General features: G+C 38.6%; 1 long non-coding RNA gene across 4 annotated transcripts in view; it reads left to right on the plus strand.

Moving 5' to 3' along the window:
* Window positions 1–22,679, plus strand: part of LOC140515978 (uncharacterized) — a 98,281-nt gene that overhangs the window by 1,605 nt on the left and 73,997 nt on the right. The gene's annotated exons all lie outside the window — the stretch shown is intronic.

Below are 22,679 nucleotides of genomic sequence, written 5' to 3' on the forward strand. Positions count from 1 at the left end.
AATTAGGTACCAAATATTTTCCTCCTTGCCCTGGGTATTTCAGTACTTATATGCATGAAGTATCAGCCATTTGCCATGAATTCTCTGCCCACTGTAAAAAATCTGGTCCTACCTCACTGAACTACATCACTTTCTATTGTGGACAGAGCTGTAGGTTCAAAATCCTGGCTTTGATGCTTTTGACACTGATACCTTGGACAAGTCACTCCAGTTTTCTAGACCTCAGTTTCTTCATCTATAAAAGGAGGGGATTGGACTAAATGGCCACCAAAGTCCCTTCCAGCTCTAGATTTCTGACTGTTTGATTTTGAATACTAATTCTTCCAAACTGGGAAGCTGCAGCATTTTAAAAATGGTCCAGGCACCAATCCTTTTATATCTCATATAGTTTTTGGGAACAATTGTGTGTCATATATATATATATACACACATACACATACATGCACATATACACATATATGTGCACATATATGTATATATACATGTACACATATTTGAAAATTAGGTGACATCAATATTTTATGTGTATACCAAGAAGTACTATAAAAATTAACATCTTCCTACTCTTATCCCTCTGAGAGTTGAAAAGTAAGAGTCCAGATTCTATGAGATGTGATATGGGTGGGAGGAAGGGAGAAGGGGGAGAGGAACCAAGAAATCCAGTAGCTTTAATCCACTAAGGAACTACAAAAGAATATGAACTATTTCTCTTCAATTTCCTTTGGTCTGTATAGCGAGTGACAGTTGAAAAAATTCACTGTATTTCCTCAGGTTTCTAGTAGTTTGCTGAATTTCTAGATCTTCCAAATTAGTAAATGTTCCTCTAAAACTAGATTCCATTAAAAAAAAAGAGCTTACTTTCTTCAATCTGGAAGTGGTCTTACTTCTAATTGCTGTTTATTTTTCCTTATTTAGCATTTCCTTATATTTGAAGAAAGTGAAAGGTTTCAAAGAAAATTGTCACAAAAAAAAGTCCAAGAAAATGAAGGGGGAGTTCTACATAAACAGGTCGACCCAGTAGCCATCATCTTTCCTCAAACCCAGTAGACACTATTACGTCTGTATTTTATTAGACCTGGTTCCATTGGTTAGATTTAGTTTTCATGCGGGCTTGTGTGATTCCAAGATTTGATATGTACCCCCTTTTTAGACTTCTGGGTTTTTTCCATATTAATACAGTGACACCTTCACTAAGGTTCTACTCTGTTTCTTTTAGCTTAGAAACGACCCTGTATTCTCAAAAGCCTTGCCAGCTGACCATAATCTCTGGCAGGCCCAAACAAGCTGTAAAAGGGTCTTTAATGTGGTAATCAGCTTAACTAAATTCAAAGTTTCATAGGCAGAAAGTGGTTAAACCTAGTGATAAGAATTTTTTGAGCCCCTGCAATTCATGCTAGTTGTCCCTGAAGGTGTAGAAGGTTTGTGACTTTCAATGGAGACACTACCAACAGCAATGGATCTTTTGAAGTAACATAGCTTCATTTCTCTGGCACTTAAGTGGATTTTCCAGATATGTGAGGTACTAAACTTAAATTTTTTCAACAAAAATCTTTCTAAAATATGTTATGCTTTTCCTTGCTTTGGAAGTACAAAATGGTGACTATAAACTTTGATTCTCAAAGGTGTCTGTGACCTTTATTGATCTAGGAGTTAGTGAGTGTATGGGATGTGATAGTGTGACATGCCTAAGTGACTTCTCGGTAGATGAGAGGAAAAGAACTGTTAGGTAGGCATATGTGTCCTTTCTGGGAAGATATATATATATATGTATATATATATATATATATATACATATACATATATATACACATATATATACACACACATATATGTGTATATATATACATATATATATATACATATGTGTATGTATGTGTATATGTGTGTATGCTATTCATAATTACACAACTTAACCTTTTCTTGATGACTTCAGATCATTACAAACATCAGTTATGGTGATAAGGTATCCTTGCAAATGATATGTTGATGGGGTAGGACTTGAGGGTGAAGAGGATTGGAATCCTAGGAGATATTCTGGAACTTACCTCCTGAACAAAGTCATTGATATTAGCTTGCTTTGGGTTATTTGTCTGTTTCTCATAAAGGTGGCATGAAGGATGTATTGCTTCATGCCCTCCAGGTAGTGTGTGTGTGTGTGTGTGTGTGTGTGTGTGTGTGTGGTTGTAATGGATACAAAATGAGTTATTGATTTGAATATCAAAACAACCTGCTCACAAGTGGCTTCATAGCCCCCAAGAAAATCATCTTTATCTAAACAAAAACCATTTGTTAACTGCCTACTATGTGCAAGGCACTGTGCTATCTTTTGATTTATTGGCAGCCTTTGAAAGCTATTATATATGTGTCACCACCAAGTCCATAAGCACTTTCTTTGTCAACTTTCACTTTCTTATTTGTCTCACTTGCAGTAAGTTCATTGATGATATATGAAGGAACATCCCTGATCATTTATTTTTAAAATAAATTTACAAAATTTTTATTGATGTCTTTTGTTTTTTTATTGTCACCTACATTTTTCATTATTTCCCTCTTCTTTCCTCTTCCATTCTTTGTTACAAAGAATTAAAAAAGAGAAAAAAACACGAGCAAAATTACCTGACATCTCTACCAAGTTCAACATGTAGTGTTCTACACCCATAGTTTCCCTCCACTTTCTGCAAAGAAGGAAGGCACATTGTCATATCTTTTCTTTGGGACCACACTTGGCACTTAGAGGACTCATTGTTATTCTCTCCATTTACACTGCTGTAGTCATGTATTTTTTTCCAGTTTTGAAAGTAATGTGTTGAATTTATGATATACTTTTTTCCTTTCAACAATAAATTTTATTGATCTTTTCTTTCTACATTGTTTGTATTTCACCCTATATTCTTCCCTCTCCCATAGTCATATCTTAGAACAAAAACTTTTTTAAAAAAAAAAAGAGGAAAAAAATTCTGTAAAAATGGTCAATGTAATGAAAAAACCTGATGTTAAAGGCAGTTAGATGGACCCTCACTTCTGCAAAGGAGCAAGGGTGGGGAGGGGAAGTTGTCTTTTCATATTTTGGAAGGGGAGCAAGTGTTGTCATTGTAGGATTCAGTTTCATTTATTTTGTTGTTTGTTTCTTCCATTTACATTGTTGTGTCGATTATTTTCCTGGTCCAGATTATTTCACTTTGTATCAGGTCATGTTCTTCCCATGCTTCTCTGTATTTACCACATTCATCATTTTTGACAATACAACAGTATTCCATTTCATTCATGTCCAGATTGTTTAACCATTCTTCTGCTGACAGGCAATTGCTTTATAACCAATTCTTTGCTACTACAAAAAATGCTTCTATAAATATTTTGGCTTCTGTGGAGTTAAAAAAATATCTGTGACCTACTTGAGAGTGTATGCCTAGCAATGGGATCTCTGGGTCAAGAGGTATGGGCATTCTAGTCGTTTTCTTTGTGTAATTCTAAACTATTTCCCATAATGGTCGAACCAGTTCACAGTTCCACCAACAGTGTATAGACAAGCACAACAGTGCTTGTCTTTGCAGAGTTCCTTTGACATTGACTACACGAATCTTTAGCCATCTTTATTAGTTTGCTGGGTATGAGGTAAAACCTCAGAGTTGTTTGTTTTTGCATTATTAGTGATTCAGAGCAGTGTTTTCATATGGTTAACAATAGCTTGCTATTCTTTTGAGACATGTTTGTTAATATCTTTTGACCATTTATCCATCAAAGAATGGTTTATCTCATCTATCTCATCTTATCCATCCATGTATCTATCTATCTATCTATCTATCAGGTAATCATGGTTGAGTGACTTGCCCAGGGTCAAACAGATGTTAAGTATCTGAGGTCACATTTGAACTCAGGTCCTCTTGACTGCATGGCTGGTGCTCTATCCACTGCACCTCCTAGCTACCCCATCTTATATATTTATGTTAGTTCCCTATATATCTTGAATACCAAACTCTTTTCAGAAACATTTAATGCAAAAAGTGTTTTCCCAACTCTGCAGCTTCTCTTCTAGTTTGTTAATTTTGTTTGTGTAAAAGCTTTTTAATTTCCTGTGATCAAAATTATCTGCTTTGCCTTTTATGATACCTCTATCCTTGTGTAGATAAGAATTCTTCCTCCAGTGCTAGCTGTGAAAGAGACCTGATCTCTTTCTCTGCTAATATGATCTTATGGAATTCTGATCATTTCAAGAATTTGTGCTAGGATATTTGGGTACAGGCTTACTATATTGAGTCTTTGTCATGAGAGGATATTACTGCAGATTTGACACTAGGCCGTAATTTTCTCTAACCTTTTTTTAAATATTTGATTTTTAATAATTCCAGGCTCAAGTAATATGAAAATTACATCTTTTATAAGAGTGAAATTGTGCTTCATTTCCTATAAAATGTACAGAAACATATAATACACATGGTTTACAGATGGACCCCGGTGTCTATAAAGCTCCCTATATTACATAGAAATAGAACTGTACTACTTCATCAATCTGAATTAAAAATGATTTTGCTGTTATAATAAACATCAATTATTGCTTTAATAATTTTGTTGCTGCTTTAGAATTTAGAAAGACTTTGGAGAAATGGTTTTAGGTGGCCTAGGTCTGTAAATCATGATCATTTGAGCATCAGCCTTCAGGTTTTTTACAACAGACAGAGGCATTCATAATCATTCCACTGGCCACAGATACCTCCAAATAAGGTAGTAAGCCCTCAAAAATATATTTATATGTGTATGTGTATATCTTGTTGTTGATGATGGTGATACCCGCTGGAAAGCATTTTCATAATAAGGACTCTCTTAACTTCCCTTTCCACTCTTCCCACTTTAGCTTATTCAAAACTACAAATGCTGATGGTTTCATCCACCTTGATTACCTGTCACTTTAACCAGCTCCCTTTTCTTGCCTTGGCTTCTATGACATTGAATTTTTTTTAAAAATAGATTTTTTATTCATATCTTCCTTTTTCATGTTGCCTGGATTTCTCCCTATATCCCATTTTATTTCCTCTCCTTAAAAGCCATCCTTTTTGCAACAAAGAATTTTTTTTTACAGTAAGAGGAAAAAAAGGAAAAAAACCCCAAAATTCAGTTAAACAAATCAACACATCGAAAAAGTTTGATGTTCTATATGATGCTCCATACCTGTGGAGCCTGACCTCTGGGGGGAGGGGTTCTCATATCTCTTGTTTGGGGCCAAGTTGGTTCTTTAGAATTCCTGTAGCATTTGGTTTCACCTGTGTTGTGATGGTTGTTCTTTCCATTTTCATTGTTATAGAGTCATATTGTCTGTTGTTTTCCTGGCTCTGCTTAATTCACTCTGCATTTATTCATCCAAGAATTCCATTTTTCTCTCTGTTCACCATGCTCATTATTTCGTACAGCACAGTAATATTCCAATTCATCTGTGGACCACAATTTGTTAACCATTCTCCAGTTGATGAGCTTCTACCTTTTTCCAGTTCTTTGCTACCACAGAAAGTATTGCTATAAGTATCTTAGTGGGGGGGACTTCCTTTTTATCAATTTTCTATATGCCCAGTAGATAATGCTTGCATTCTATTCTCCTACCTGTTTGTCTCCACTTACCACCCCGCTTCCTCTCCTTAATCTATCCTTGGCCATTTTTTTCCTCTTCAAGTACCCTCTTGATGATTTCATCTATTTCAATGGATTCAATTGTAATTTTTATGTAAATGGCTCCTACATCTATCTCTGGCCCTAGCCATTCCTAAGAGCTTTCATTCTATATTTCTCTCTACCTGAGTATATGTCTTATACTTGGGGTGCAACATGTTCATAACAGAATTAACCATGTTTCCTACAAAAAGTCTATTCCTCCCCCTAAGCACTTTATTTCTCTTGATGACGTTACTGTCCTCAGCCACATCTTCGGTTATCTTTGGCTGTCTCCTATCGTTTAACTATTGAGTTGCCCCAATACCATCCAGTTCTAGAAATAAAGGATGTCAGAGCTATAAAGGACCTTAAAATTGAGACCCAGAGAGGGAAAATTGCTTACTTGTAGCTTGGTAGTGCAGTGGATAGAGCACAGGCTTGGAATTAGGAAGACCTGAGTTCAAATTCTACTTCAGACACACTAGCTGTGTGACCCTGGGCAAGTCATTTAACCCTTGTTTGCCTCAATTTCCTTATCTGTCAAAAGGGTTTGTTATTAGAATCAAATGAGATAATGTATGTAAAGCTCTTAGCATAGTGCCTGGCACATAGTAGGTGCTATATAAATGTTAGCTATTATTATTACTTGCCCAAGGGGATCATTCTAATTAATGAGTGGCAGAGCTAGAATTACAACTCTGGGACTTCAGTGATTTTCCCAAAAGGCTTATTGATTCTACCTCAGTATTAACTCTTTTATCCATCCTTTTTTGAGCAGAGTTTTTTATTTATTCATTTAAAGTTGCCTTGATGCCTTTTGTTTTTCCATCCCAACCATTTCCTGGCTCCCCTCCCCTTTCCCAAATATGGATTTGATTCCAAACTCACTGCTATAACTCTAGTGATGGGTTCCCTAGCTCTCACCTGGCATATTAGAATAGCAACCTCCTGCCTGTTCTCACCTCCAGTCTCTTTCCTTCTGTCCAGCCTTCAAAACGCTGCTCCAAAAAACTTCTTAATGGACCACTCTGGTCATGATCTTCCTCTATTGAAAACCTTTAGTTCAGGTGTTCTTAACCATTTGTGTGTGTGTGTGTGTGTGTGTGTGTGTGTGTATCATAGACCCCTTGCATGCTCTGAAAAAACCGAAAGGTTCTTCAGAATAATCTTTGTAAATGCATTAAATGAGTAGGATTAATGAGGTACCCAATTATATTGAAAAACAGTGTGTCCCAAAAGTGTTAGTGCATGTTAAAGCTTCTATTAAAAATGAAAAAGTCACAAAGACTTTTGCAGAAAGATTTTTAAGCTTATTAAAGATTAAAAAGTCAGTGTGTGTGTTCATCCTTCATTGCCAAAGAAGACCATGCCATTAGAGAAATAATGACATGACTTGCACTTGACTTTGTTTTTTTGAGTAAGGGAGGGCTGTGCAGGTCACCAGCCTCATTTTTCCTCCAGAGAATCCAGTGACCAGATATTCAGCAGGATGACTGGAGATGACCCAGGATGAGGCAATTGGGGTTAAGTGACTTGCCCAAGGTCACACAGCTAGTGAGTGTCAAGTGTCTGAGGTGAGATTTGAACTCGGGTCCTCCAGACTCATGCACGGGTGCTCTATCCACTGCATCATCTAGCTGCCCCCCCAAAAAGAGTCAGTAAGACTTTTGGGACACCCTGTACAGTTATAAGAAATATGTTTTTTATGAAAGATCAGATACTCTAGGTTAGGAATCCCTGCTTTCGTTGCCTACTGAAGAAATTATTCCTCATTCTGGCATTTGAGAATATACCCCTTCCCCATACCTATATCTTTGCCTGTTGAAATCCTTCCTTCTAGGTCCAACTCTCATGCCATCTCTACAAATCCTATCCTAATTCCTCTAAGCAAATGTGACCTCCCCTTAATCATCTTTCTCAGACTACTTCCCATTCTGCCACGTGTCTTTACCTCTGCCCTCCAATTAGGTTGTGAGTTCCCTTGTATTCTTATCACCAAGAAGAGTACATGTTAGCTACTTGGAAAATATTTGTTGAATTTTTGTGAATTTTTCACACCCATGTTCACAGGTCCCCTCAAGAACAGAGAGGTAAGAACCTTTGTTCTGCATCAAGACTTTCCTGATCCCCCTAACTACTGCTGACATTCCTCCCTTGATAACCTTATAATTATTTTGTATTTCTTCCATATATGCAGAATTATATATGTATAGGCTGTCTCCCTGATGACAATTAAGCTCCTTGAAAGCAGAAATTGTTTAATTTTTGTCTTTGGGTCCCTAGTGCCTGGCCCAATGCCTGGCCTACAGTACGCCCTTAATAAATGCTGTTGTTTGAAAGTATGAACACAAGTAAGAATTTGGTTTTATATTTGTATTGTAATTTGCAATATATGTTATATATACATATACACACATATGTATATATGTGCATGTGTGTATATATATGTATATGTATACACACATATACACACGTTTCAGTCCATTTGGTCTCTCAGGAGAATAAATGGAACTTCTGTACTCTTAACTAGTCAGTTTAATCTCCAAGGTTTAGTTAGTTTCTCAAAGTGGCATTGTATTTGAGGACATTCCCTTTATCACCTTCAAATTATACTAATGATAATAAAGCAATAATGGAAGATGACCACTGTTCCATTTTGATACCATGGGAGTCAGATGTTTCTTGGACATCATAGAATCATAGGATTTAGAGCTGCAAAAGGTACCTGGAGTTCATTAGGTCCAGTGTCTGGAAGGGAACTGAGGTGCAATCAAGTAACTTCACAGAATCTGAAAGTTGAAAGGAACATCTGAAGCCATTTAGTTCAGCCCATATTTGAACCAGAATTTGCTCTGTGGCATCCCTGACAAGTGGTCATCCGGCCTTTGAAGATCTCCAGTGAAGGGAAATCTGTGAATTGGAAAGGACCTCAGAAGCCATCTAATTCAAACCTCTCATTTCACAGGTAGGGAAACTGAGGCATCAAGGTTACATGACCTATCCAAGGTCACATAGATAGTAAGCACCAGAGACAGGATTTCACCCCAAGTCCTCTGACTCCAGAGTGAGTGAGTGTTCTTTACCCTATATCACATTGCCTCTGGTTCAGCCCTTCTACTTTTACAAATACCCTATTTATTACTTTCCACTTTGGGTTAACTCTCTTAAGGAGTTTTTCTTTACAGTGATCCTAAATCTGCCTTTCTATGGTTTCCATACTCCAGGTTGCATAGGTAGTAACTGGCAAAATCTGAGTCCTCAGACTTCAGATCATGATAAATCCAAAGGATGGGGAATTCAGTTGTTTGGGAACTTTGAAAAAACACCTTGTGAAATTAGCCTGTGGCATTCCAATTGTTTCTTGCACTTAACTGAGATTGATTGGCAATTTCTTGGCTAAAACCCTAGTTCTTTGCTAGTTGTCAGTTGCCAGTCAGCTCTCCTGCCCCTCTGGACCTTTCCTCACAATTGTACCTTCCTTTCTTACTCTCTTCTCTGGTTCCTCCGGAAGATCCTTTCTTGACTTTGTTCTTCCTTATCCAAGAAGATTTCATGGACTTGTTCCTTGTCTTGGGAATCTTTGGAAATTCCCCAAGTGCTTTGGGGCAGGTTTGTTCCAAAGCCCCAGCTACTACTCTGACCCATGTAGTTCCAAAGGGCTTGATTCACGCCCATCCGTTGGGGCTAGCTAGGACACTTACACCGAGCCTTTGGAAAGAAGAGCTTCCGAGAAGAAGCAACAACTTTTCTTCCTCATCCTCCTTTAGAATGTGCAGAACAGCTCCAAGATCAGCTGAGCCTCATTTTGTTATCCTTTCAGGCATGTCCCTCTGACACAAAGTGAAATGACAGATTTTTCTTTTCTTTGCGTAAACCTACTTTCCTTGAAAGTGGTTTTTTTTTCTGTTTTTAAAGAGTTTTTTGCTTTAGAAGGTTGAAAGAATTATGACAGTTTGAAATTTCTAATCATTCTTTGATTCATCCAATTTCCTAACCCTTTCCATTTTATTCTTTCTCCTCCTCCTTCTCCTTCTTCTCCTCCTTCTCCTTCTCCTCCTCCTCCTCCTTCTCCTTCTCCTCCTCCTTCTCCTTCTCCTCCTCCTTCTCCTCCTCCTTCTCCTTCTCTTCCTTCTTCTCCTCTCCTTCTCCTTCTTCTTCTCCTCCTCCTCTTCCTCCTCTCTCTCCCCCTTCGCCTCTTCCTTTTCCTCCTCATCCTCCTTCTCTTTTCTCTTCTTCCTCTTCCTTCTCCCTATCCCTTTCTCTCTTAATTAACTTCCCCTTCCTTCGGTCCACTGGAGGCCTGGATTCTAATGTTTCTGAAATTTCTATGAAAAATTCCTCTTAAAATGCAACATTTCTACTCAACATTCTTTTCCTCTCCACTAAGTGCTGAAAACTTGAAGACACTTTTTATTATAGAACTTTTGTTTATAAGGTTTGAAATGTTTATTTACAAGTGAGATTTGGGATTTGTGCTTAAATCAAATGCATGTTTTTCAAAGAATACAATTCTATTTCCCTCCTTATCATGGAAAAGCTTCCTTCATAGTCAAAGACTATGTATTATGAATATAATTTTAAATACCATCTAGCTAGAGGAAAGATTTATTTATAAATTACAGTGTTTGTGAACTCTGTGATATTGCATGAGCTTTGCACATCTCAACAAAAGGTTGACTTTCTGTTTTCAAAAATTTGATTGCTATATTGCTGTTTTTCACCCTTTATAATAAGAGTTATAGTAAGTAATTCAGTAATATGAATTGTTTACTTATGTTTGTGAATACAATTCAATATTATGCAATAAATTTGCTGTTTTAATTTCCAAGCTTAACAGCAGAGTAAATTTGCATAGGCAGTGTAATGAGTGGTCTCTACAATTACTGTGGAGAGGGCTAGGACTGAGTTTAACAGCTTTCAAAGGAAATTATTATTGTAGTTAGAAATGCTGGCACCTGAAATTAGATGGAATATGAAGTTGGTGTGGCTCTGAAAAATCACCTGTCTTGGGAGTCTAAAGACAAGATGCATCTTGCTTAGTCTCTCTGGAAAGAGCATTTGATTTGGAATTCGTAGACCTGGGTTCAAATCCCAATTCTGTCACTTACTAGTTGATCTTGCCAGGTCTTTTAATTCATGTCTCTGGAACTCAGTTTGCTCATCTGCAAGATGAGGACCTTTCCAGCTTTTAAGTTCTGTGATGTAGAGTGCTTCAAATGAGAGACAGCATAGTGTGAAGGACTTGAGGTCAGGGAGATTTGAGTTCAAATCTTGCCCCAGGCACTTATTATGTCTGTGACCCTAGGCAAGTCCTTTAACCTGTTTTCCTCATCAGAAAAATGAGACAGTTAGACTCAGTGGCTGCTGAGACCCCTTCCAGCTCTTACTCTATGAAATCTGAAAATGGTTACCTGTGAAATGCTTCAGAAAAGAGGCCTCCTTTGTCCTTAAGAGACAATGCTAAGGACTGGAATGGAGTGCATGTACTGGCCTATTTCTCATAGTGCTGGCTCTTGACCAAAGGAACTCCCTTCTCTTTTCTTTAAAAATGGTAAAAGCAAAAGGGCATGATTTGATAATAGCTTCTGAATTAGGAAGCTAAGAGTATGTTACAACAGTGGCGTAGATGATCGTGTCTGGTCAGAATTTACCTGTGCACACATTACTCTTCTGCAGTGGCTGTCAGTGACTCAGGATTCTTGATCATTTTTGTATTTGGTCAAGAAAACAATTGAAAAACATTAATGTTTCTACATTTTCCCCAGTGTCCATACCCTTACTGACTTCCAGAGGTTTATAGTTTCATCCAAATTCCCTACTCTGCAGACCCTACGAATTCAAAGTAACCAGAGCATGTACTGAAGATTTCCATAGATGTGTCGCTGTTAAAGACAAAATTCTTCATTATGTGAATATAGAAATTGACCTTCCATAATATAAAGGAGGTGGGAGGCTGTTGGTTCTTATCCAACTAAGGCAGTATGAAGTATTTATAAAAGATTTTCTAGAACAGTATAATTCACATTAGAAAGCTTGACATGGGATCATAAGATTTAGAACAGAAAGAAAAATAATACTAGCTGACCTTTATCCATAACTTAATTAATTAATAAGCATTTATTGAGCATCTATTATGTGTGCCAGGGGGGAAAAAGGCAAAAAAGAGACAATCCCTGCCCTCAAGAAGCTTAGAATCTGGCTGAGTGAGACAATGTACATACATATTAGATGAATACAAAATATATAAAAACCATGCAAGGTAAGATACACACACACACACGTATATACTATATATATCATATTGGATGTGATATATAACACATATACATTACATATATGTATATGTATGTGTATATACATACAGATCACCTTGCATGTTTCAAATTTATTTTGTATGTTTATATGTATATATCTCACCTTCTATGTTATTTATGTATACACACATCATTATAAGGTTTGGCAAAGTGCATTATATGTTTGCATTATCTTATTTGAACCTTACAACAACTCTGAGGTAGATGCTGTTATTATCCCCAATTTACAGATGATGATGAAACCATCTGAGAGGGTTAAGTGACGTGCCTTGCCCAGGCTTACCTAGCTTGGAAAGGTTAGAATTCTGGTCTTCCTGACTTTAAGGAGCCTTCGAGTTCATTTGGGTTGTTGATTTTGTCTACAACATAATGTAGATCCTCAGATATTCTACTTATAAGAATTAGTGAAGAAATTCCGAAAGAGGCTACTGGGCAAAAGCAATTACTTGCCTGCTTTCAAACCAAGTATCTATCCCCAGACGCTTGCTTGATACTTACCGTACTGCACACACTGTAAAGAAACTGCCAGTTGGCTTCCATCCTTTCTATTCCAGTGCTATGAAATGAGTGTCCCAAAGGAAGAGATTTCGAGACCCTTCCCTCTGGACTCTTCTCATCTCAACTCTGCCACTCACTAGCTATATGGCCTGAAGTCACTTCACCTTGATGAGGCACAATTTGCACTTCTGTAAGTTGAAGCTAGTAATTCCCACAATTCCTGACTCACTGGGGTCTTACTAGGTGAGCACTTTGTAATCATTAAAGCTTGATAGAAATGAGATGTCCTGGTGGCTGTAGTGATGGCAGTGGAGGTGGCACTAGTCCCTTGCCCCTTTTGAAGAGTCTTTGAGAAGGGCATTTAACGCTCTATAAGTAAACTATTTGCTATCAGAATACAAACTTCACTGACAAATACAGTTTCTCCCCTCCATCCTCCAACATTCACCTTTATTAACATGGCATGGGGGAAAGAGCAGTCAGTCAACTGGAATTTATTAAGGTCCTGCTATATGCCAGGCAAAATGTTAAGCCTTGGGGACACAAAGAAAGGAAAGAAACCCTGGGCTTGGAGCCAGAAGACTGGGGTTCAGATCTTGGCTCTGACATTTATTGATTGTGTTTAATCAGGGTCAAGTCACTTTACCTCTCTGAACCTCAGTTTCTCTCATCTGTCAAAAGGGTATAATAATACTTTTACTACCTACTTCATGGGGTTCTTGTGGGGAAAGTGCATCATAAACCTTAATATACCACAAACATATGAAATTATTACTAGTTTCAGATTAGGAAGTGTATCTGTTAAGATGAAAGAATTCCTTAGCAAGTTGTAGAGTCAACATGCTAACTGAATTAAGGACTCTTAATTAAAATTTTGAATTCAATTTAACAAACATTTATTAGGCACGTTTATGTTCAAGGTTATGGGTATACAAAGACAAAAAGGAAACAAGGTCACTGTCCCAAAAGAACTTAGGTTCTACAAAGGAATGCAACAGGCACACACAGATAAATATCCAATACTTTGTGGAGTAAGAGAGTGAGGCAGTGTGGTACAGTGGAAAGTGCTAGGTTAAGTCACAGGACCTGGATTGAAATCTTGACTTTGCTATTTGCTACCTGGGTTATTCTTGTGCCAGTTACCTCTCTTGGCCTCAGTTTCTTTAAATATCAAAATAGGCCATTGGAAAAGATGACCTCAAAAATCCTTTCTAGTTCTAAATCTATGACACTACAAATAAAGAAGGTATAATAAAGGTAAATAAAGAGCTTCTCATACAGCTGAACCTTGAAGGATGCCAAGGACTCTTAAGAGGCAAAGGTGAGATGTGAATGCATTCTAAGCATGGATCTTGATCTGGATGAGATCACAGAGATGGGGAGATGGAATGTTGAGTTCTAGGAATAGTTGCTAGGCAACTTTGGTTGAAGTGTAGTGCTTGGAGGGAAAGAATCCATAATAAGGTTGGAAAGGTAGGTGGGAGCTGGATATCCTAAGGAAGGCTTTCAATGCCAGGCTAAGGCTCAACATGGAGGCTGAGAGTGATGTGATCAGACCTGAGCTTCAGCAACTCTGGTGAGAATGGATTGGAGAAGACAGAGACAGAAGCAGGGGAAACCATTAGAAGGTTATGGCAGTTGTCCAGATGAGAGATGATTAGGGCCAGAATTAGGATATTACTTGTGTGAGTGGGGAGGAAGGGATGAATGGGTGAGATATTGTAGAGGTACAATGGACAAGACCTGGCAACTGATTGGATATGGGGGTAGGGAGTTGTAGACTTAAGGGATAGTGAAGAGTCCAGGAAGATTCTGAGGTTGTGAATCTGGAACGTGGGTAACTGAGAGCATGGTAGAGCCCTTAATAAGAAGAGGAAACTTTGGAGCGAAGGGAGAGGGGGAAAATGTGTTCTGTTTTAGACATGTTGAATTTGAGATGCTTATGAGATGTCTGGGAGGATGCTTAACTAACTCCCTGGTTCAAGTGGGACTGGAACTCATGAAAGAGATTAAAACTGAATATTTAGATATTTAATCATTTGCTTAGATGTGATCATTGAACTTATAGGTGCTAGGAGGCAGCTAGGTGGTGCAGTAGATAGAGCACTGGACCTGGAATCAGGAATCAGTTCAAATCCAGCCTCAGATGCTTGCTAGTTGTATGACTCTGGGCAAGTCACTTAATATCTGTCTGCCTCAGTTTTATCATCTGTAAAACAATAGAACCTAATTCCTAGAGCTGTTGTGAGCATAAAATCAGATATTTTTAAACTGGGTAAACCTTAAAGGGCTATATACATAATAGCTTTTATTATTATTTAATAGTTATTAATGGGATTACCAAGAGAGAGGGTTTACAGAGAGAAGTGAAATGGTCCCAAGATAGAACTTTGGAATGCATACTCATGCCTACAGGGGCAAAGATGGAAGAAGAGCCAGCAGAGGAGCCTGAGAAGGGTTGACTAAAGAAGAACCAGGAAAGGAGAGTCTTACAGATAGCAAAGGAGGAGAGTATTGCAGAAGGAGGTGGTGAACGACGTTGCCTAAAGCTATGGTCAAGGGGAATGAAAACTAAGAAAGGGCCAATGGATTAAACAGTTAGGAGGAGAGGGGGGAGGGAAACTGAAGAAAGTAACTGGGTTAGATCTAGCCATATTTGTAGCCATCAGGGAAATAGCCAGTATGTAGTATATAGCCAGGGTGGACAGGAAGGGTTGGGATCAAGGGTAGATGTAGAGAAGTGGGCCTTGACAAGGAAAAGGGCCGCCTCTTTGTGATTAATTTAACCAGTTAATATCAATTAGCTTTTACAAAGAGATAATCACTGGAAAGAAATAACAAGAATAGAAATACAAACCATTCCCCCTTCTAACATCTGGGGGCACAATCTCCCTCCTATCATTGGTTTGTGTTGAGAGTGGTGTCTCTACACAGCATTAGTCCCACTAAGTTCACAATTTGGCATAGTTGATGGATGAATGACTATAGCTCTCTCCTGACCACCTTCCATCTATCCTGGGTCAAACCAGTTGCTCAGGACTTTGCTCCTCACCATCTTGGCTGGATGAATAATCTGGCATAGGAGGGTTCCCAGATCTCTGCTAGCTTGCCATTCCAACCTTTCAAAGCTCACAAGGCTGCAGCTGTCTCTAATGCTCCTTTACTTAAAAGCAAATGATGAAAGGCAGAGAATAGGGTCTATATCCATGGGCCCAATGTTACCCTGAGTGGGGAGAGCCTGAGGCTTCTCCCTGTCCATACGTTACAACATGTCTCCCTCACTTGAATGCAGTCAGGGCGGAAAGAGAAAACAGGTTTGTTTTGGCCACTTAGCATCCTAATTAGAGCGATCAAACTGCAAATGGGTGGAGGATAGAGCCATATTGGCCAGGTCCCCTTTCAGTTACAAGGGAGACTAGGCTCTTAACTGGTATCTCTACCTCTATTCTCCTTTTTTCTCAAAACATCATTTTGCATACAACTATCTTATGCTTAGAAACTTTCTAGAGCTCTCTGTGGCCTACAGCTCCAGTGCCTTAGTCTGGCATTCAGGGTCCTCCACAATTTGATCCCTCCCACTTTTCTGTCTAGTCTTCTTGATCAATACTTCCCTGTATTTTCTCCTAATTTCTGTTTTCCAAGTCTTTGGTCACCCCAATCCCTCTATCATAAACGTTCATCTCCTTCTTTTCCACTTATCAAAATGCGCTCTTTTTTCTAGCATGCCTTCCTTCTGGTCTTTCTTGACCACTCAACCTTTCAGAGATGATTTCTTCTTCTGAATGCCAATGTAGCATTCATTTATATATATAAATATGTTCTGGGTTTTTTTCCCCAGCTGTATACTATTCCCAGCTGTATTGTCCTCAAGTACAGGTACCCTGTCATCCCCATATTGCCTAGCACAGTATCTTTCAGCAGTGGAATCTCCAATAAATGTCTGTTGATTAATTCATTCCTTCATCAAACAGTTAGTGAATGTTTACTGTGTGCCAAGACTCACTCTAGATACTGTTGAGTAAAGAAAGAGAAAGCAGAGTCCCTATCTTCCCAGACCTTGCTTCTTGCTAGTTGATTATAATGAAAACAACTCAAAAGTTATACTGATAGTGGGTCAGTATAATAATTTTTGTTTAGGGATAACATTTAAAAATTATTTTGTGGTATAATCTGTGGCACAAATTCACTCTGAAAATCCAGTTAGATCCTATTTTCACTTGTGACAGTTTCACAATATTGATGCAGTATAATTAAAGTTGTTCAGTACAATTAATACTCTCTGTGATATTAGGACAGGAAGGCTGTTGGAGGGTCATTGCATTAAGATTACAGCGCTTGTATTTTGCACTGTGGTTAGAAAGGATTTTAAGTGTAATCTGTGAAATACAATCTTCAAACAAGCTACTAAGCCAGGTCCCCTGAGGTACTCACCACATTACCTTGGAGACTTCATTCCTACAGCACCTGATACAACTTAGGAGTTCCTAATAGGGGCTCCTAAGTTTCTTAATAATGCAAAGGACTCTATGTTACAGTTTGATGCATTAGCCCAGATTCGAGTCTACTTCTTTGGCAGATCCCATAACTAAGTATCCGGGAAGGGCCTTAATTAAAGCGGTTTGCATCTGACCACTTTGGAGACCAAGGAGCTTGCTGCCAGATGTTCAAGACAGTAAATAGAATATTTCAAATCAGTGTGTCGCCCCTTTCCTTATTGGAAGACATTCTGCTGGGGAAGGGAATCTAAACTACTGAATAAAACACAAAGTTTGGAATAATTTGTGGATTTCTATTATATGTATTAATACTGTCTCTTGATTCCCTGTCAGTACAGGTGCTCAAGACTTTTGGCTAGCTCTTTTTTAAAAAATTTCTGTTAGGAGGCTTCTTGTGGTTGTGAAAAAATTTAAGGTTATTTTAGTTGGTTTGGAACGGAGTCATGGTCATTGGTGTAAGTTCCACATATATTTGGCTTGATGGCCAAATAATCCAGTTCCTTTAAAAAGTCAGGTAACTAAATCATGCAGAGGCATTGAGCCATTCACCAGAGACAGCAAGGAAGAAATTAGACAGACATTGAAAACTCCTTCTTCCTCTCCCCCCTCTCCCCCTCCCACCCTCCCCCCTCTCCCCCCTCCCTCTTCTCCCTCTCCCTCTTCTTCCTCCATCTCCCCCTCTCCCTTTCCCTCTCTCTCCCTCTCTCTCCCTCCCTCTCCCTCTTTCCCCTTCTCTTTTCTCCTCTCCTCACCCTCTTCTTTACATGAATTTGTCAAAAACCAAACTTGTGGCCAACTTAGTATAGAAGGGGGGGCAGTAGATTTGAAGTTGGAAAGCCTAGTGCTCTGCCACAACTTTGCTGTTTACTGTGTGACCTTGGACCAGTCGTTTTCCTCTCTCAAATTCTGTTTTCTCCCCTGTAAAATGACATCCCTTTCCAATTCTAAAATCCTGTGGTCCTAGTTTGAGAATCGTAAGATCATATTTAGATTTTGAGCTGGAAGAGAACCTCAGAGGGCTGTCTAGTGCTGCTCTTTCATTTTACAGAAAAAACTGGGGATTCAGAGAGGTAATGTGAATTCCCCAATATTACATAGGTAGAAAGTGACAGAACTGGAAACAGAGACCACTGCATCAAGATCAGAGGAATTTCATAGGCATTTACCATAGTCAGGCGGTTCCTCTGAGGACAGGCACATAATGCATCTCTGGGCCCATCCTTGAAGCCTTCCTAGCTTGGTGTAGGGCCTTTAGAGTCTGTGCTTAGTTGGTATAGCCTTTAAGAAACTGTTATTGCCACATGCCCCACTGAGGCATTGGAGTAGGGCTTGGTTGAGGAGTTAATTTTACTCCAATATATTAAAATGCGAAATTCATTAATGGTAAGAAATAGTACTCTGTACTTGGAAGTTTTTATTTTCATTTTTTATTCATTTGCTATTTGTGGCTTGTATATGATTACTTATGTTTTGCTGTTCTAAATCAAGAGTTCTTAGCTTCTACTGTGTCCCAGACCCCTTTGGCGGGCTGGTGAAGCCAAGGGACTCCTTGTCAGAATAAAGTTTTTGATGCATACAATAAAATACAAAATATTACAAAGGAAACAAATTATGTTGAAATGCAGATATCAAAATATTAAAAAAGAAATAAATTTACAACCTCAGACTAAATCCTAGACCTCTGCTCTAAATATTTTTTCAGAGAAAAATAACACTCAGGAATAGCATAGTGGAGAGGTTTATTTCTGCACTTTTTGGTCATTTTTCTTTCTTTTTTTTTAAACTGCTTAAGCCACCTTCTTTTACTAACAAAACTAGAAACCAAATATGGTGGTGACAGTGACTAGATGTCAAGGAAAAGAACTAGGAGTCAGTAAGCAGCTCTCTAAAACAAACCATTCTGGGAACATTACAATTGTGACTGGTATAATACAACATATGCTTTAAGGTGAGCTAGGAATCAAAGCTTATTCTTCACTCAGTGTTAGATTTGTGACTGTGTCCTAGTCAACATATTTTGGCTGAAAGGGACTCTTGTCTTCACTTGGATTCTTAAAATAATAAGTAGTGTAGGTCCTTCTTGAATGGCTCTTTGGATAAAGTAGGTGTGCCTCAGGCCTACAGGTCCCATAGTCCTTCTTGACAAAGCCAAAGTCTGCACTGCTATTACTCAAGAGAAGAAAGGCAATTCTCACCAAAAAGTAAGAATGTGGAAGCATTGGCTGGACTTGTTCAGTCTTTAGGCCTATGGGGCCTGAGGCCTGGCAATGCCTGAAAGCATCCTGAGGTCTGTTCCTTCCTGTCTAGATCAGAGTAGAAGGTTTCCTGGAGGGAAGGAGGAGGACTCGGGCACCCATCTCCCCCTGTATAGCCTTTATTGTAATCTACCCAAAGGATAAAACAACTACAGGAAGAGGGAAAAGGAGCTGCCTTCCAGTTTGTCTGTTCCTGTTCCCTCTGCCAGAAACAAGAGGTGTGCTATGTGAAAATCTCTCCAAGTTAGCACACTCAAATGCACATTTAGTCGTATCCAAGGGTTTGTTTTTTCAAAAATCCAACTAACCCAGCTGTTTCACACTATTAATCTGTTTAATCTGCTCTTATACTTTGATAGTATTTAATGCATCTGGAGAGAGGAAACCTTATATTAATGTCTAGCCAGTTGTAAATTGGGGAAATTGTCCTAGTAAGTCAGCTTATACCTAAAAGCATTGGATCATATTATTATAGTGATGATTAAAGGTGTATTAATGGATGACTATTATCTCTGTGAGAGGCATAGTGGTGTAGTGTCCAAAGGACCCACCTTGGAGTCAGGAAGACTAGAGTTTAAGGCCTGCCTCTCAGTCATACTAGCTGTGTGGCTTCCTACAAGCTGCGTGGCCTCTCGGTGCCCCAGCCAACTCTCCAAGATGCTGCTTTACGGATGAGATGTTGCTTCTGTCAAATTTCCACACTGAAGTTCCCTACACTAGTGAAATCACAGGAACTCCCCTCCTCCCTCTCCAAAACAAATGAACAAACAAAAAACAACAAAAACCCTTCTAAAACAAAACACTACACCAGAAAAATTAGCTTTTATAGGTATAAAATAAAATGAAGCTTGATTATTTAAGTTGTTATTTACAGAGTTCAATTCTCTTATCTGCAAAATATTGGGTTCCAAGGTCCTTTCCAGAACACAAAGCCTAAGATTAAAAAAAAAAATTAAATCATTTAGTGTGGGAAGCAGTGTGTCACAGTGGAAAGCACAGTGGTTCTGGAGTTAGAGATTGTTGTTCAGTTGTTTCAGACTCTCTATAACCCCATTTGGCAGAGATACTGGAGTGCTTTTCCATTTTCTCCTCCAGCTCATTTTACAGATGAGGAAACTGAGGCAAACAGGGTGAAATGACTTGCCCAGGAATTACACAGCTAGTAAGTGTCTGAGGCCAGATCTGAACTCAGGAAGACGAGTCTTCTTGACTCCAGGCCCAGTGCTCCAGACACTGTATCACCTAGCTACCCTGAAATCAGAGGACCTGGGTTCAAATCTTGTTTCTAATGCTACCTGGGCCTTAGTTTCTTTATCTGTAAAGTGAGGAGGTTGAATTAGATGGCCCCTGGGATCCTTTACTCCTTTAAATCTATGATCTCTGAACATGTAGCAGTATATGTCACAGTTTATAGTGAACTGCTTCAGTTAAGACTTTCATATGCATACTGTGTACCTTCAACAATATTCTAATAGAATAAAATACTGTGAGGTATGTAGGCCTTCCAAGCTCCTACACCAGCACTAGGCAGAGTGGGGTACAGTTGAACCAAAGCCTCTGGTAGATTCCTTTTAAAAGTAGATTTTATTGATATCTTCTGTTTTTATGTTTCTTAGGTTCCCCTGTCGCTGTGTGAGAGCCATTCCTTATAACAAAAAAGGAAAAAGTGGGGAAAACATCAGCAAAACTGATCAGTACCTTGAAAAAACCTGCCATTGCATGTAATAGTGCACAATCATGGATTCCACCCTCTGCCAACCTCCTCAAAAGAGCAGGGGTCAGGTGTCTTCCCATGTCTCTTCTTTGCCAGCCAAGCTTGTTCTTTATAATTTTGTATCATTAATTTTCAGATGTTTTATGGAAGTGATTCTTTCCATTTCCATTGTTGTTGTCATTATGTACATTATCTTCCTGACTCTGTTCATGTCACTTCCCATCAGTTCATTTAAGTCTTTCCATGCATCTTAGTGTTCATCATGCGCATCATTTCTTACAGCTCAGTAATATTCCATTCCATTCTTGGACCACAATTTGTTTAGCCATTCCCCAATCACTGGGCATCTGCTTTGTTTCCAGTTCTTTGTGGTCGGTTCCTTTTGAGCTCCAGGCATGTGCAGTGCTTGAAGCAGCCCGTGCTGGAATGGTTTCAGGTCTTTCTGGAAAGTAGAAAGATTGGATCCTTCTTTGTCTTTCCCATCTCTAAGTTTGCTTAGTAGGAAGAAAATTCCCAGCTTCTTTTCTTGCCAATAATCCGCTTCATATTTTCTGTTCAGCTATACGAAGGGCTGTTTGACTTAAATCCAAAGGTTTTTACATGTTGCAAAATCTGGCTTTGTTAGGGATCCTAAAGCATTTGCTCAAGCCCATTTGGCCTTTTTTAGTACTTGGTAAGAACATCAGTGGGGAGATTGGAGGTTGTGGGAGCAAATGAGATAAATCTACATCAAGTGCTTTGTAAATCTTAAAAATGACTATGACTGTCAGCTGCTGCTGTCATTATTGTTGTTATTTACTTGGGGTCCACAAAGAGATTTCAGGTCTGTGAACAGATAGGAAAAAATTACATCTTTATTTTCACAGACCTCTAACTGAAATTTAGTATTTCCTTCAATTATTTAAAAACATTATTCTGAGAACATTATTTAAAAACATCATTTTGAGAAGAGAACCTGTGGATTTCACTGGACTGCTTAAGAGATCCATGATGAAGAAAGGTTTAGAACCGCTGCTTTCAAGTGTATACAAAACACACACAAAAAGAACAGATTCTCTAGAACTACCTAAGGTCCCATAGCAAATAGAGCTAATTTTGTACTTCTTTTTCTAGTCTCTTTGGAAGTGTGGTCACCAGGTCAAAACTTATGCACAATTGAGTGACTTTGGGGGCAGAGTTGGGCAAAGTGCTTTCCAGGATGGCTGGGTCAATTCACAGTACCATCAACCATGCATTAGTGTGTGGGTCCCATAGTACGCCTCCTCCTCCAAATTGTAATTTTATTGATTTTTGTCATCTTACTAAAGTGCCATCTGAGTTAATAGATGTGCCACAAAAGCTAAACTCTCATTAGATTCCCTGCTTATCTGCAGGGGTCCAAGCTTTCCATGTAAATGACCATTTGTTCCCCAAGTCACATGATCTCTAATAGCAATTTAAGTTGCTGTTCACCCCTAATTCTTGTTCTCTAGCTCCTTTGATCAAAGGGAATTCCTCAAATAGGAAATCATAAGCTTTTGGAAGAAAAGAAAACAAATATCAAACCTCTTCAATCCCTTCCAAATCGTCTCCCTCTTATTCTCTAAGCGGCACTTTTCTGGGGAAATTACTTGAGAAAGAGAGGACTTTTAGGAAATATAGATTCAAATTACCTTTGTCATTTTAGTAAAAGTGGCTTGAAATTAATGAAGGTTGTTAAATGTGTTGATGGAGGATGCTTGCTGTTTGCCTAGTTCCTTCTCCTCCATTCCCTTCAAGGATCTGA

The sequence above is a fragment of the Notamacropus eugenii genome, chromosome X, assembly GCF_028372415.1.
Source record: "Notamacropus eugenii isolate mMacEug1 chromosome X, mMacEug1.pri_v2, whole genome shotgun sequence".
In the NCBI taxonomy this organism is placed as follows: domain Eukaryota; kingdom Metazoa; phylum Chordata; class Mammalia; order Diprotodontia; family Macropodidae; genus Notamacropus; species Notamacropus eugenii.